This window comes from Enhydra lutris, unplaced genomic scaffold, assembly GCF_002288905.1.
Source record: "Enhydra lutris kenyoni isolate GAN:26980312 unplaced genomic scaffold, ASM228890v2 scaffoldscaffold7, whole genome shotgun sequence".
Lineage (NCBI taxonomy): Eukaryota > Metazoa > Chordata > Mammalia > Carnivora > Mustelidae > Enhydra > Enhydra lutris.
The window spans coordinates 39,198,442-39,214,854 of NW_019154091.1; positions in this window are offsets into that span (position 1 = coordinate 39,198,442).

The window sequence follows — 16,413 nt, forward strand, 5'->3', positions numbered from 1 at the left end:
CCAGATGCAGGACAGTGTTTACCACTGCAGGAAAAAGAGGAGGATGCCATCACTAAGGAAACAACAAATCAAAAGAAGTAACTACAGAACATTTGAATCAGACAATTAAAATCTTAATCAAAGATATTGAAACATATAAATCCCATATATGTTGGGTATATATATCCAACAGAGAAATACCATTTTCTTTAATTCACATTAAACATGTACAAAAATTGAGCGTGTAGTAGGCCTGTTTCCCAACCTGTATAGTATGTGGGTCCTGTATACCAGGGGCCAGACGTTTGGGGATTATAGCCTGACTCCTACCAGCGTCCTAATCTGGGGGCTCTATTTGCCCCCAGGAGATGTGCAAATATCGTTTTCTATATGTAACATGACACCAAAAGATTTGGGAAGCAGATGCTTGACCATAAAGGAAAGCTCAATAAATTTCAGGCCTCATGCAGTGACTACAATGGAATAAAATTAGAAACCGAGGATAAAAAGAACCACCCTCAAATCTATACACTTAAAAATTAAGACTACAAAGAGACATTTCAATAACTCTTGGATTAAAGGGAAAATCCAAATAGAAGTAACATTATTTAGAATGGAACAAAAAAGAATACTGTGTATTAAGACCCATGGAATGGAACCAAAGAAGGAAATCTGTAGTTTAATTAATCAATTTTAAATTTAATTATTTATTTTAAGTTGTCTTTCCACCCAGTGTGGGTCTCAAACTCATGACCTCAAGATCAAGAGTCGCATTCTCCACCACCAAACTGAGCCAGCCAGGTGCCCTGGAAATCTGTAATTTAAATGTACTTTTTTAGAAAACAAGAAAGAAAATAAGTGCCTAGACTATTAACCCAAGGAGCTAGAAAAGTAACAAACCCAAGGAGAGTAAAAGAAAGAAAATACTGTAGATAAAATGGGAAACTCAGGAATATACATCTGATTTTTTTTTTAAGATTTTTTTTTTTTTAAAGTAATCCCTACACTCAGCCTGGGACTCGAATTTATAGCCCGGACTTCAAGTCACATGTTTCCACAACTGAGCAAGCCAGCGGCCTCCATCTTACATTTTTATTTGCTAACTCTGGCAACCCTAAAATTAATGAAAATAGAAAATGAAGTTAGGTTATTTTTGGGGTGGGGAACAAGCAATTAAATAAATTTTTAGAAAGCTTAATCAAAAAAGAAAAGATAAACTTGACTTTGGGATAGAAAGAGACATTATAGAGATTTTTCAGTTATTAGAGAATACCATGTGTAATTTGTGTGCCAATATATTTAATGAGATGGACAATTATTGCAGATAACTTGAATGTCAAAAATTGAATCCACAATAAGTAAAAAATCCAAAATACACCAACAACCACAAAAGAAATTGAAATGACTGTCAAAGGAATACCCACTAAAGAGGTCCATGGTCTAAATGCAGTCTGTGTTTTACAGTGAATTCTCCCAGGCAAAGAACAGATAGTTCCCATCCCATCCAAGCCTTTTCAGAGCACAGAATCAAATGGAAAGTTATGTGACTCATTTTATAATCCTGATGACAAGGACAACACAAAAGAAGAAACAGACCCAGTCCCATATAGGAGCACAGAAGAATCAATCACTCACTCAACAAGCAAATCTAATTTAGATGTGTTCTGAAAGAATAATGCATCATGACTTATTAAAATTTACCACAGAATGTAAGAATCATCTAAATTAAAATTGTTAACTAGTTTACCACATCAACAGATTCATTTACCAAGTGTTTAATGAGCTCCTGTTACCTACCAGGCACTGTACTGGGAACTGAGAAAACAACAGCAAACCAGCAGCTTTAAAAAATGTTTAAGTCAACTTTATCTGAAACCCTATCATAAGAATCAGAATTCAGTAAATCTTTCATTTGAGTAAAAATGTAATCACTTAAGTAATAGTAATTTCCTAAACTAAAAATGAGCCAAAATTCAAAATGAATTTTGAACAGAGACTTTTTTTTTTTTAAAGTCTCTAGTTCATGGGCACCTAGGTGGCTCAGTCAATTAAGCATCTGACTCTTGATTTTGGTTCAGGTCATGATCTCAAGGTCGTGAGACTGAGCCTTGCGTTGGGCTCCACGTTGGGCATGAGCCTGCTTGAGATTCTCTCTCCCTCTCCCTCTGCCCCTCCTCCCTTTTATCTCTTTCTCTCTTAAAAAAAAAAAATAGAAATAAAAATAAAAAGTTCAGCAGTAGGTGTGATTGAAAGCTGAATCAACTCTGAGGAGAACCCACCACATCAAGATACAGGGATGGTGGAGTGAAATAGTACACAAGAGAATAAAACGAGGCAGATGTTTTGGTGAATGGGTATTTCTCATTGCTTCTGAAGGATGTGGTAGGCTAGGAAAAGAAGGATTGGTAGAAAGGATTTTGAGGGGGTCCATACGGGCTTTCTGGATATACAGGAGGGAGAAGAGGTCCCCTGGACACACTGGCAATGGAGGGCTGTGAATTAGCGAATGAGGCATGTGATAATTAATTCTGTTGTCAGTTTGCTAGGCCGTTGTGCCCAGTTGTTTAGTCAACCACCAGTCTAGATGTTGCTATGAAGGTTGTTTTTTTATTTTTTAATTTTTAAAAAATATTTTATCTATTTATTTGAGCAAGAGAGAGAGAGAGAGCACAAGCAGGGAGAGGGAGAAGCAGTCTCCCACTGAGTAGGGAGCCAGAAGTGGGGCTTATCCAGGAATCATGACCTGAGCTAAAGACAGATGCTTAACTGACTGAGCCACCAGGTACCCCGAAGGTTGTTTTCTCAGATGTGATTTACCTTTATATCAATAGATTCTGAGTGAAACAAATTACTCTCCACCATGTGGGTGGGCCTGGTCCAATCAGTTGAAGGCCTTAAAAGCAAAGACTAAAGTTTTTCGCAGAGGCAAATCTGCCTCCAGATTGCACTGTCTACTCCAGCCTGACTTTCCAGCCTGTCGATTTCACACTCAAAATTGCAACATCAACTTTTCCCTGAATTTCTTGCCAGCCAGCCAGCTCCACCAAGTTCAGACTTGCCTGCTCCACAATTGTGTGAGCCAGTTCTTTCAAATAAATCTTTCTCTCTGTGTATATCTTATTGGTTCTGTTTCTCTGGAGAATCCTACTACAGGGCAGAAGAACAAAGTCTGTGAACAAAGGAGAGACTGACTGGAGAGACATGAAAAGATCTGTTCTCAGATGAAACTGTCCCTGTAGTTCAGAACTGTATTGGAGATGACTCTGTCAGAGGGAAAAGTCTGAGTGGTTGCAGGGAGTTTGATTTGTGTTTTGGTGCTTTTATCCTCCCTGTGATACCAGCAGCCAATTTCTCAGATTTCTCTCTATCCGTTCTTTTCCATCAAATCTGCTTCACCATGGAATCCAGAACTGGACCTGTGTGGCTCTTCATAAGCAGCCTCCAGATTTGCTGCTCCCCATGGCTCTTTATAAAGGTGGGCATCTTGTGAGGATAACTCCACACCATCTGAATTTCTTAATATGGCTAATCTCTTCAAAAGTTTTACGTTTTCCTCCATTTAGTTTAAGTTGTAGAGTGAGCTTCCCTCCTGCCTCTGCAATTGCTTTCTGTTCTGTTTTTTGGTATTTGTTTTTACCTGTAAAATACACCTACAATTTACCATTTGAATCATTTTTAAGTGTGCAGTTCAGCAGCATTAACTACTTTCACAATGCTGTGCAACCATCACCACCACTGATTTCCAGAACTTTCACATCATCCCAAATGGAAGCTCTGCCTCTGTGAGGCAAAAACTCCCTCTTTCCCTCTCTTCCCAACCCCTGGTAACCACTCTTCTACTTTCTCTTTATGTAAATTTGTGTAGTCTACCTACCTTATAGAAGTGGAATAATACAGTATTTGTCCCTTTTTAAAGTTTTTTTTTTTTTTGTTTTTTTTTTTAAGTAAAATCTACACCAACCTGGGGCTCAAACTCACAACCCTGAGGGCAGTAGTCATGCACTCTTCTGGCTGAGACAGCCAGAGGCCCGCCATACTTGTCCTTTCTACAATTGCTTTTTAGTTGAGTGAAAACTTCTCCCAGGCAATAAAACTATGAAATCTTCCAATAATTGTTGCCCACACCATCATCTCCAAAAAAAACTCAGACTAGAACCTAGACTCATGTTTTCAGGCAACAAGACCACAGGTGGAAGGTTCTCCAGGGGAGGCCTGAAGCCCAGTTCTGAGGCAATCCATGGTCCCTTTGTGGTGCACACGTTCACCAGACCATCTTGTGGTGGTTGTTGGTCCACCGAACCACAGCAGACGTCACCCCTCTTCCCAGAACACCCCATAACCTTCAGCTGGAGCCAATCCTGCATTGATATCAGTCAAGGGAGCAGGCCCAGGGCTTAGAGAAGCACACTGAAGAACTCACTCTACACTCCCTCTTCTCATCCACACTCTAAACATAAATGATTTGTTTTACTTAACTTTTTACTGAAAAACAAAACAGATTAGAAAACGACACAAAACAAATCACTATAAAGAGAACATCTTTGTAACCACCACCCGAGTCAAGAAATAGAACCTGGTTAGCCACCCCAGAAATTCTTTTATGTGTCCCAGCTCCATCTCAACCCCCTGACTTCCCCCACAGGTAACCTTTCTTTTGGTTTTTTGAATGACTTTATTGAGATATAATTCACATACCATGCAGTTCATGTATTTGAAGGGTGGGATTGAATGTTTTTTTAGTACATTCACAGAGTTATGCAACCATCTCCTGACTTTTTTAGAATTTCCTTATACTCAGCACATATAGGAAAGGCAGAAAAAAATGTTTGTTCTGTCCCTTAATTTATCAGCTTTCAAGATACTGAATTATTTTTCTTCCAGACTTCAGAAGTGAACTGGTTAATTGAGTGTTTTGTTGTTGTTGTTTTGGTTTGGGTTTTTGTTTGTTTGTTTGTTTTAAGTAGACTCCATGTTCAATGTGGGGCTTGAACTCAAGACCCTGAGTTTAAAAGAATCGTGGGCTTTACTGACTGAGTCAGCCAGGTGCCCCTGTTTTGGGTTCTTTTTTTTTTTTTTTTTTTAAGATTTTATTTATTTATTTGACAGAGAGAGACACAGCAAGAGAGGGAACACAAGCAGGGGGAGTGGGAGACGGAGAAGCAGGATCCCTGCTCCCTTGCTCCATGGGTAGCCCGATGCGGGGATTGATCCCAGGACACTGGGATCATGACCCGAGCCAAAGGCAGATGCTTAACCAACTGAGCCACCCAGGTGCCCCTGTTTTGGGGCTTTTTAAATGATTATATTCTCATAGTTTTAAATATATTTGATGAGCTTCATCTATTGCAAATTATTAGTGAAGCCCAAATTGTCTCATCTTGGCCAGCATTGCCTCCTGTGTCCCTTTGAGAGCTTTCTTGCGATCTGATATGATGAGCTGCTATCAAGCATGTCAGAAACCTTGGTAATTTAAATAATGTGATATTGATGTAGGACCAAGCAAATAAATTAATAGAAATATGGAAACTTAGTAAGTCATAAGGCCATGCAGTAAACATCTGTGTTTTTTTTTTTCCCCAACATTTATTGCATTTTCTACTAGGAACAGTCTCCCAAAGTGTATTTTGGCTATCACTGCTCATTCATTCAGCCTTACTGAAGTGTGTTGAGAGGGACTGACAGCATTATCAGCTCTAGCTGCTGCCTTGATGGACTTCAGCCAATCAGCCTATCCTATCACTTAGTTTAAGTGACTGTTCTAGAGATGGGTCTGACCAGAGTCCATGAAAGGCAAGAAGACATTCACTGGGTCTTCTAGGCTAGGTGTTGGGGTAATTTGCCTTCCTTTTGATATTAAATTTCTACTTCTTACTATACACACATATTAATGGAAGGGGTACTAAAAACCTAGAAGAGTCTATTATTAGAAGACACAGAAAGGTAAAAAGCCATATTGATAGATTGATAATTGGGTCACATGATGTCAGGACAACAAACACCATGAGTATAATTAAAAGACAAACAACTGGATGAAAGTAAACATTTCCCATATATAGAACAAGAATTAGTACTCAAATCACTGTGAACCTTCTACATGTGGATAAGAGAAAAGGCAATCCAATAGAAACGTGGGCAAAGGATATGAGCAGAAAATTCACATAAAAAGATATAGAAAAGGGCAAAACCCCAAACATATGAAACGTGCTCAATTTCACTCATAAGCAAGAAGGTGCATTTTAAAATTAGGGCACAAGTTTCCAAAGCGTGGACATATCATACGTAGTTCAACCATTTCCCTAGATGATGGGAATTTAGATTATTTTTAATTTACTACACTCAATGCTCAGTGGACATCTGTCTTGCCTCCTTGAATTTATTTCTGTTTCTGAGATATTAAAACTTGTAAGCTTAAGCCTAGAACATGATAGCAGACATCTTGGGGTCTGGGCCCCAAACAGAAGTTGTGCAGGATGTGAATGTCCTCTGCAACTTACCATCAGAATGTTCTTTGGATTTTATTCTTAATCATGTGCTTAATCTAATACACTTAGGGACTCTTGGAACTTTTTCTGGTCAGATTAGTTCAAACAGTCAGAAATTGTTCTCTTCCCTTGAAATAAAGCTGATTGAAGGATTACATTGTCTGAATAGCTGTAGGATTCAGAAACTCTTTTATAAAGACTTACTTTATTTTTAGGTTTAAAAATATTCTTGATTTCTTTTGGATTAATGGTCTAAACAGGCATGTTTTACTGGGGCCTTCCTTTTTTGTTTATTGTCGCTATAGCTTGTTTGTTGCTCATTGTACGTACCTTCCAGGGAAAGGAAGTTGTTGACTTTGACTCTCTGCCCAGGAGGGAGAGAAAATATTTATCAAATTCAAAATATGTATGTCTTTTGTTCCAGCAATTTCACTTTTAGGAATCTCTCCTACAGAAATACTCACCTGTACACAAACATACACATGACCACACCCAAGAATAGTCACTGTACCACGATTTGTAATAAACAATTCAATTGAAGGTATGATAATTGGCCACCAGTAAGGAATGGGAAAGTAAATCATGACCTGCCCATAAATTGTGTGACAGCTACATATATCACCTTGGACAAAAATATCTGTATATAAGAAGGTCATGGGTGTCTGGGTGGCTCAGTGGGTTAAAGCCTCTACCTTCCGCTGAGGTCATGATCCAAGGGTCCTGGGATTGAGCCCTGCATCGGGCTCTCTGCTCAGTAGGGAACCTGCTTCCCTTCCTCTCTCTCTGCCTGCCTCTCTGCCTACTTGTGATCTCTCTCTGTCAGATAAATAAATAAAATCTTAAAAAAAAAAAAAAAGTTCCTGGGAGGAAAAAGAACTCACCCCAGCTGGTTCAAATGAAGAGATTTTTAAAATAAGATTTTAAATTTATTTATATGACAGAGAAAAAGAGAGATCACAAGTAGGCAGAGAGGAAGGTGGGGTGGAGGGTAAGAAGGCTCCCTGCTGAGCAGAGAGCCCAGTGAGGGGCTCGATTCCAGGACCCTGAGATCATGACCTGAGCTGAAGGCAGAAGCTTAACTCACTGAGCCACCCAGGCACCCCTTTTAAAACGAAATTTTTTTTTTTTTTAAGATTTTGTTTATTTATTTGACAGATAGAGAGCACAAGTAGGCAGAGCGGTAGACAGAGAGAGAAGGAGAAGCAGGATTTCCAGTGAGCAGGGAGCCTGACGTGGGGCTCGATCCCAGTACTCTGGGATCATAACCTGAGCCGAAGGCAGACACTGAAGAGATTTTTTTTAAAAAAAGATTTCATTTACTTATTTATTTGAAAGCGAGAGAGAGGCAGATGGAGAGGGGGCAGCAGACTTCCCGCTGAGCAGGGAGTTCAATGTGGGACTCAATCCCAGGACCCGGCGATCTGATCTTCTGAACTGAAGGCAGACACTTAACCAACTGAGCCACCCAAGTGCCCCTCAAATGAAGAAATTTCAAGAAAGGGTTTACTTACAGAGGCTGAGCAGTATTAGGCCAACAAAGAAGAGATGGGAAAGTTCCTACAGACTAGTAATAATGGAAAGCCATTACCATCCCTAGGGCTTCGGGTACAGGGGAGAGGACATAACAGGAGCCCAATGACATTTGAAACCATAGAGGCAGGGCCACCAATGGAACTATAGACAAAAAGGGATGAATCTACTGCAAGAGACAGAGCTGCGGCTGGTGAAAACAGGCAAAGAACACTCTGACTTCTTCCCTCCTATGCTCTGATCTCTTGCTAGTCCCTCCCATTGGCTGGCCCCAGTCAGAAACATCTGGCAAAGGAGGCTGAGTGAAACGATCCATAGGGGTCAGCCTGCTGGGACACGGAGTAGGACAGAGAGAAAGTCCAAAAAATGACCTATGGGGATAAGAAAATGACTAGCACGATGTTTATGTTATATTTTTTAAGTGAAAAAAAAAGTTGCATAGCAATATATACAACAGTATGCTACTTTTGTAAAAGAAACTCACAACACATATTTGCATAAACATTAGGTAAGAACACGTGGCAAACTATGAACCTCAGTGTTGCTTCTAGAGGGTGAGAACAGATGGAGAAGGAAAACTTTCTAAATTTCTACATTTTTATTTTATATAAACATGTTACAAAAAGTACTTCTTTGGTGGCTAGGGAAATCAAGATAACTATATTTCCCATGAAAACAGAGCATTTTTACAGTTAATGTGAAGACCAAGTAGGAGAACCCTTAAATGATTAATAGTTGACTCATTCATGGGCGCTGCAGAGAGAAACACTCCCCAATCCATGTTAATTATTATTATTATTTTTTTTAAAGATTTTATTTATTTACTTGAGAGAGTGAGTGAGAGAGAGAGAGAAAACACAAGTTGCGAGGGAGAGGAGCAGAGGGAGAAGGAGAAGCAGACTCCTCACTGAGCAGGGTGCCCCATGCGGGCCTCCATCTTGGGACTCCAGGATCATGACCTGAGTGGAAGGCAGACACTTATGTGACTGTCCCACTCAGGCGCCCCTATTATTATTATTTTTTAAAGGTTTTTAAATTTATTCTTAGAGGGAGGGGAGGGGGGTGGGGCAGAGGGAGAGAGAAAATCTCCAGCAGCCTCCCTGATGAGTACAAAGCCTGATGAGGGGCTTTAATCTCACAACTCTAAGATCACAACCAGAGCAGAAACCAAGAGTCAGCTGCTCAACCGACTGAGCCACCCAGGTGCCCTACATGTTAATTATTTTAATGTTAAAGAGTAAATTTTGTATGCTGTAGTGTTGGTTAGGGTTCTCTGTTATAAAGATGAGAACTCAAAGATCTCTCAAGGAATAAAAGGAAACTAAGGATACACAGATGGCTGATGGAACACAGTGATGGAGAAAAAGAAAAAGTGAGACTCTTCTGTTTGCCTCCAGGTAGGTCCCTGTCTCTCTCTTGTTCCCGGCAAACACAACTTCTCTGTTCTTTGGGGGCACATAATAGGCAAAATGTAGCTGACTCACAGATCTGGACTTCCATACTTCAGTTATGGCCACTGAGATGAACTCAACTCTCTTTGGGTTCATTTTCTAAACTCCCAGGAGAAAGAATCGGATTGGCCAAGTTTGGTTCAGGTGGTCACCTCTGGTCCAGTTGGCTACAGTTGGGTGAAGCAGGATCATGTAATGTAGTACTAATACAGATCCTGGAATCTTCTGGAAGGAGATGAAGAGATACTGTTAGACCAAGGGTAGGGGTTATGTTCTTAAGCTACCTGCTACAGTTGCAAACAAGGCAGAGAACATTATAAATTGATGAGTTAAAATCACTTTTAGATTGTTCCATAGCTGAAAAGTAAAAAAAAATTTCTGAGGGAGCCAGGACTCAAGCCTGGTGCAGAGCTTTACCTTGTAGAATATGCTTTCCTTCTTTTTCAAAGGTAACTTAAAATTTTTTTAGCATAGAAAGTAAAGGCAGAAATACTTTTTTAAAGTGCTAAATTTTAGGAAAAGTGGATTAAAAGTTATTTTCTCACCCAATTCAAAAACAAATAGAGTTGAAACCCTACTATAGAAACCATTTATTCATTTTTTAAAAAAGCAAATAACCAGAACAGTAACAATCCACTTTCAGTGTATTGGAAGATACATCCTTGCTTCACTACAATGTTTAATGTGAAATGACTAAATTCTTCTATTAAAAAAATAGGCTTTGAGCAAAGTCAAAAAAGAGAACCAAAATCCAACATTCTCTTGCCTATAAGAGACACGCTAAAAATTAAACCCTTCAAGGAGTCTAAAAGTTGGGGGAGAGCTTAAAATTTATTATGCCTCTGTACATATAAAGCCAGCAGGTGTTCTAATCCAGGTTGCAATGATTATTGTATATGTGTGAGAACTTGAGAGATAATGACTAAGCTTGGGAAAGGGAGAGACAAAGGTAATAGTTTCCTGGTGTCCTGTCCTGGGAGATAAGAGAATCTTTATGGCTATTGGCGGGGTGTGGACTCAGCTGCAGTCTTTCTGGCACCAGCAGAAGAGGCTTGTGGTAAAGAAGATATGCTGTAATGGAGCCTATGGGGCAAATGCTTCTATGTTAATGAGGTAATGTATGTTTCACCCACGTGATCCCAGGTGTGCTGTGCATGTGTGCACACCAGTGGAGGGGGAAGGAGGACAAAATCAAACTGGCTTCAGGGAGACTGGGCCAACCAAAGAGCTCTCAGTGTCAGATTTGTCCAGAAGAATAAGTAAGATTATATTTTTTTTCCCAGAAGAAGACAATGATGACAGGTTCTCATTTTAAAAATACAATTTGGAGGCACCTGGGTGGCTCAGTGGGTTAAAGCCTCTGCCTTTGGCTCAGGTCATGGTCCCAGGGTCCTGGGATAGAGCCCCGCATCTGGCTCTCTGCTCAGCGAGGAGTCTGCTTCCCCTCCCCACCACCCACCCCCGCTCTCTCTGCCTGCCTCTCTGCCTACTTGTGATCTCTGTCTGTCAAATAAATAAATAAAATCTTAAAAAAAATACAATGTGAAGCAGTGATTTTCAAAATTATATTATACTGAATCAAAAACAAATTGATCAGGGAAACAGAATTGTGCTTCTAGAAATAGATGTAGACAATAGTAACAAATCAATATAAGACAAATTAGCCCCGTGTATAGAACACATTTATCAGAAAGCATAGTATTGTTTTATAAAAGTGAGAAAATTATTATGTCAATCTGGAGAAGAATTAGCCTAACTTCCATCAAGCACCATTATAAACTCCAGGTAGGTCAAAATAGATGAAAACATTTATGGTGGATGCTTTCTTTTTCTTATTTCTTTTTTTCCTTAGGCATCGTTTTCTCTCTCCTCTGACACCCCACCATAATTTCCTACTGTAAAATTTCTTCTCCCTGAGTATAAGTAGTGTTAATGGGAGGGTAAAGTTCTGTAACTATCTTGCATTTGGAAGCTGGAATGATTCACTCTCCCTCTCTCTACCCAGTGCAGACGGGGGATGGGCACTTGACCCAAGCTCGGCCAAGCCAGTGGTCACTCCTAGAATTTTGATGCGTAAGCTGATGCCAGTACAAGAAAGAGCAGTGGTTGGTCAGTGGCATCCAAACAGGCCATTCCAGCTGTAAGACAGCTGCTATCCTTCCAGCTTTGGTTTGGCAGAGCTCCTTGGTTCATTCTCAGGCACGCTCCTGCAGGCACATATCCATAGTTTCCAATAGTTTGATTATATTAGCCAGAGTGAGATGCTTTCTATATTCACAGAGAGACTCTAATTCCCGAGAAATAACTGAGGACGAAGAGAGTGTATGAGATGGCTTGTGGTGTCGTAGTTCATCTTGGAATATGTATCTCCTCCACAAGAAAAGCACTCTGGTAGATGGCCTGATGGTTTGCATTTCTTCCTCTTGCCTCCTGCTGTGGCAGGAGTTACTTCTTTATCCCATCGTTGTTGGCCATGTGACTTGGTTGACCAATAGAATGTAAGTGGGTATGATAAGTAGTGCCATGTCTGAGCAGAAACTTTAACGATGAGTTGCCAGTTTTGTTTCAAAATAGATATTTTCTTGGGCACCTCGGTGGCTCAGCTGGTTAAGCACCTGTCTTCAGCTCAGGTCATGATCCCAGAGCCCTGGGATCCAGTCCCACATTGGATTCCTTGCTTAGTGGGGAGTCTGCTTCTCCCTCTGGCCCCCTGCTGGCTTCTGAGTGTGTGCTTGCTCTCTCTCTCTCTGCAAAAATAAATAAAAAACCTTAAAAAAAGACCACTCCAAAATACATATTTTTTCTTTTATCTACTCCATTCCGTCTTGGCAATACTTGTTAAATCCACAATAATCTCATTCATTTACTTTAGTAGCCTTCTAACTCATTTCTGGCCTTTTAACTGTGTTTCTCTGGAAACCGTCCTTCATACAACTGTCAGTGATGGCAAATCTAACCCTGTAAAGCCACAGATTAAGGCCTTCCCTGGCTCCCTATCCCCCATGTGGCATTTGAGAGCCATCAGGATTTATCTGTACATACCCTCTCAGCCTCATTCCTGGACAGTCCCAGCTTTATGCTTAGCCAAGTGGAATTGTCTAAAACATCTTGAACATTCCTCCATGCCTTTGTCCATTCCGTTCTTTTCTTCCGTCCTCTCCCTCCTAATTCTGTCCAAATAACATCTGTTCAACTCTCAAGTAGATACGCTTCCAGAAAGCCCTCCCTGGAACTTCCTAGGCATGCACTTTCCCTCTGCTTTCTCAGTGCACACACATCTGACACTCTCCACATCGACTTGAAATGATTTTTTTCTGTAGCTTTCAGTCTAACAGACTGCCATTTCCTGGAGGACAGAAATGGTGTCTTATTCAGGTTTTAGTCCTCAAAATCTAACATGATGCCTGGCACACAGTAGGTTTCCAATACACATTCACAGAGGTGAAATAAACCAAGCAAGTGAACCATTATATAAGAAAACTGAGTTGTCTTAAATCCTACAGCTGGGGTTCCTAAAAGCTAAGGGCATTTTAAAATGGTTCTTCTGGAAAGCAGTATAGTCACGTGTAACAAAAACTACAAAAATGTTCTCCTTCCTTCACTTGGGATTTTCCTATTTGTGAATACTCCCCAAAGAAATAATCCAAATGGGTAAAATGTACACAGATGTTCCAGGCAACTCTAGTTATAATTGTGGGGAAAAAAAAAACACCAAACCCTGGAAGCTATCCAAGTGTCTAATAGGGAAATGACTAAGCAAACAATAGGATTATTACATAGCTATTAAAAATGACAGAGGTGAGGACTGTGTCAACATAGAGAAGTGTGTATCTGCAGAAACGTTAAGTGGGAAAAAGAACACAGACCAGCGTTTAAACAATAGTGGTTAACGAGAAGTGTGTACATTAACAAACTTCAGAGGCCAGTATGGAAAAATGAAGATGGCTGGAGTTCACTGGATGTTTTTTTTTTTCCCTGTGCATTCCATGAGTTGATGACAATAATAGTTGAGATATCATTGCAACATAATGTTCTGAAAGTCCTCTGGTGTATAGCGATCTAAGTAATCTACCAGCTTACATATTCCAAGAGAGAATTTCATGCTAAATTCTCATAAAATTATGAAAATAATGACATTTCTTTGAGAGAACAAAAATACTTTAGTTTCTTTCTTTCTTTCTTTCTTTCTTTTTAAGATTTTATTTGCTCGAGAGAGAGAGGAAGCATGAGCAGGGGGAGAGGCAGAAGGAGAAGGAGAAGCAGACTCCTCACTGAGCAGGGAGCCTGATGCAGGGCTCGATTCCAATAACCTGGGATCATGACCTGAGCCGAAGGCAGACGCTCAACTGACTGAGCCACCCAGGCGCCCCTGTTTAGTTAAATTCAACAAGCAATTCTGAGAGCTTCATTATGTTCTAGAGCACTTACATTCACAAGACATTAATGAAACACAAGGACAAAATTCCTCAGATGGATAGGAGTTATTCTTTTCACTTACTTTTATTTGAGTGACTGTACATATTAGGACCTATTAACAAAGGAAAGTTTGAGAGACCTCACAGTCATGAATAGTCTCCAAAGAGGTTCTATGTATAGTCACTGAGATATACTGATAAAGATTAAAAGGAAAAAGTCCTCATCATATAATTCTAAACTTGTGTTGCTTTACCCCTGTAGTGCACTGTGAATTAATATTTTATAAATCCTATGCTTAGTTTGTGAGTAGTAAAATACTGACATTGTGAGATACATTACATTGCAATTAAAAAAACCACAACTTTTTATAACTTGAGAAATGTTTCATTTTTATTTTTTAAAGTTTTTTTTTTTTTAAGATTTTATTTATTTGACACAGAGAGAGGGTATACAAGCAGGGAGAGGGGCAGACAGAGGGGGAGGGAGAAGCAGGATCCCTGCTAAGCAAGGAGCCCAATGCGGGGCTTGACGCGGGGCTTGATCCCAGGGTCCTGGGATCATGACCTGAGCCAAAGGCAGATGCTTAACCAACTGAGCCACCCAGGCGCCCCTCAAGTGTCCATTCTTATAAATAATTCAAAGTATTATGTTGACCATTCTCCTATACTTTCTCTTTCTTCTTCATAGTACAGGTCTGTACTATGATTACTCATGCTCCAAAGAAGATGATCCTTCTGTATCCCATTAAAATTCCTCATCCAAGAGATAAAAATTTAATCATAGTCATCTAAACCCCCAACACACAAGAAAATAGCAAGGAAAGCTGGAAACTGAAGAATAGTTTATGGGGCACCTGGGTTGCTCCAGTGGTTAAGGGTCTGCCTTTGGCTCAGGTCATGATCTCTGGGTCTTGGGATCAAGTCTCACATCGGGCTCCCTGCTCAGTGGGGAGTCTGTTTCTCCCTCTCCATCTGCCCCTCCTCCTGTTCATGCTTGCTCTCTCCTTCAAATAAATAAATAAAATCTTAAAAAAAAAAAAAGGACTATGGTTGTAAGTAGTAGCAAATGGTGTTGTGTTGATAAATACCAAGCATAGTTAAAAAGGTGGGGAATTTAATTGTGTTCCAGAAAGAAAAGGCTGTTAAGACCTTCTAGATGAACCAGAGAGTTGGGACAATGATTATTTAAGTGAAAAACCAACTTGCCCTTCCTCAATGGAAGGTGCAAGAACGAGAAGGATGATGTATTTGAGGTTTCCCAGCTGAGCTCCAGACACTGATCTGAATGCCCCAGAAAGCAGCCACGGATGCTATACGTGCTTTTTCCTCCTGAATTACCCAGATAATTGCCCTTCAGCCTATGTTCCACTAACCTGGGACTAAAATCTGTTCACTTAACTATTACATGGGCCACAACTGCCACTTCAAATGAAAACCCAGGAAGCCAAATCGCAGCTGCTGTTGAAAGTGTATAATTAGCTCCTTGTGCAGCCTGACCCCACTGATTTCTCTGACGTATTTGGCCTGCCATGTGCCCTTTCTGAGACCTCCAGCATCTTCTCCACAGCTGGAGATGCCCGAAACTGCACGGAGCACTTCCTGTGGGTGTGGCCTTACATTCTTAAGACTGCACTCTGAGTGGATCGCGTTTCAACCACGCAGCCTCATCATGCTTTTTAAAATACAACAGTGGACTATAAGTGGCTATATCAGACATGAGAGGGTTCCCTCCTTTCTTTTTCTTTTAAAAAAAATGATTTTGTAATGATGTCTTCTCAAGAAACACTATAATTGGTCAGCCTAGGGTGCGTTTTTTGTCCTCCCATATAACGTCATTAGCTATTCTCAGGAGAGGAAAGGCAGGGTATGCCCCCTGGGAGAATGACAACACTTGTTTCAAGTTGGGGAAGAGCCTGTGGGTCTTTTCCTGCGTTTGGGGGAAAGCGAATACACAATGTTCGTTTCCTAAATACGGGATGTGCTATGTGGCTGGCAGGTCATTTTCCACCATGTCACATCCTTCTGGTTGAAGGCAGCAGGGGCTAGGACAGGAAATGGCAAATTCTCAGAATGAGACAAGGCTTTCCCAGGGCAGTCATTGGATCTCTGGGACTATAAAATATGCTCATCCAGAAACAGCCTCAGATTTTTCTTTCCTGGAGATAGCCAGAAGTGAATGGTAAGTGGGGGAGGCGAGAGGGATTCTAAAAGACAGCCATTGGAATTGTAATCCTGGGGTTATATCCTTGGTCCACTACATATTTTCTGTGACGTTTCCTCATTTTGCTAAGAGGTGTCTTTGCCTGGGAATGTTTCACTGGTGGGTGGGATAACCAGGGCATGCAAATAAAATTAAGACCAAGGAGTCAGGAGACCAAGATTCTAGAAGGTTCTGTGAAGAATCAGCAGCATCTAGAACATGTCTGTATTTCGATTTCCTCATCTTTCAGAGGAGAAAATGATTCTGCTCTGATACCTCACAGTATTGAAATGCTCTATTTCTATGGCTCATTTGCCACTTTCGAAAAGTTCCTAATAACGAGGAGTACAGTGGAT